We start from the raw sequence: 732 nt of genomic DNA, 5'->3' as shown, positions 1-732 counted from the left end.
TAATTGTTTTGTTTCAGGCTTTTTATTTAGCTTGAATGATGAGCATACTAACTGCACTACAACTTCAAGGTCTGTGTCTGTGATATCGAAGAGACAATGCCAGCCACTAACACTTTGCAGAAGAGGTTGTTTAGCTAGCTGTATACTAATGCAGTTTAGCAGGTGGACATGAACCAAACCAGCATGGTGAGGTAGTTCTCAGGAGGCCCCTGCAGTGTGCGACAAACCGTGGTGTTTGAGAGTGATTCAGCTGTTAACTGGGCTGACTTTCAGAGGATCATGAAGCCCAAAATAATCACCTTGTTAGTGCCATCATATTTCGTATTCCTTCTACAAATATACAGGGATGGCTCTTGTGTCCTTTCAGGTGATTTGCCAAAACCACAATGGAAACAACCTATTGGACATTATATTGTTTTTTTTTTTTTCTGAAGCATTCTCCAAAGGAAGATATTTCTTACATATCAGTGTTTCCTGTGAACCTTTCCATACTTCACATCTGTAAACACTGATCTAGATGACTTTTAATATGGACAAAAATAATAGGGAGTTGGCCTACTAGGAAAAGAAAAAATGTGCTAGCTTAGATAGGTTACTTGTGATTTTTTTCTGGGGCTGTCTTATATCTATGTGGTGTATATCTCTGTATAAGGATCTAGTTCAGGCACTGAAATTCCAGCACTACTTGTATTAGAAATCATGCTACAAAAGTTTAATTTTTTTCTAGTCAGT

This window comes from Neopsephotus bourkii, unplaced genomic scaffold, assembly GCF_033783945.1.
Source record: "Neopsephotus bourkii isolate Nb327-2 ecotype Australia unplaced genomic scaffold, CSIRO-AGI_Nbou_v1 NB_250, whole genome shotgun sequence".
Classification (NCBI taxonomy): domain Eukaryota; kingdom Metazoa; phylum Chordata; class Aves; order Psittaciformes; family Psittacidae; genus Neopsephotus; species Neopsephotus bourkii.
Note: the sequence above shows the minus strand (reverse complement) of the source record.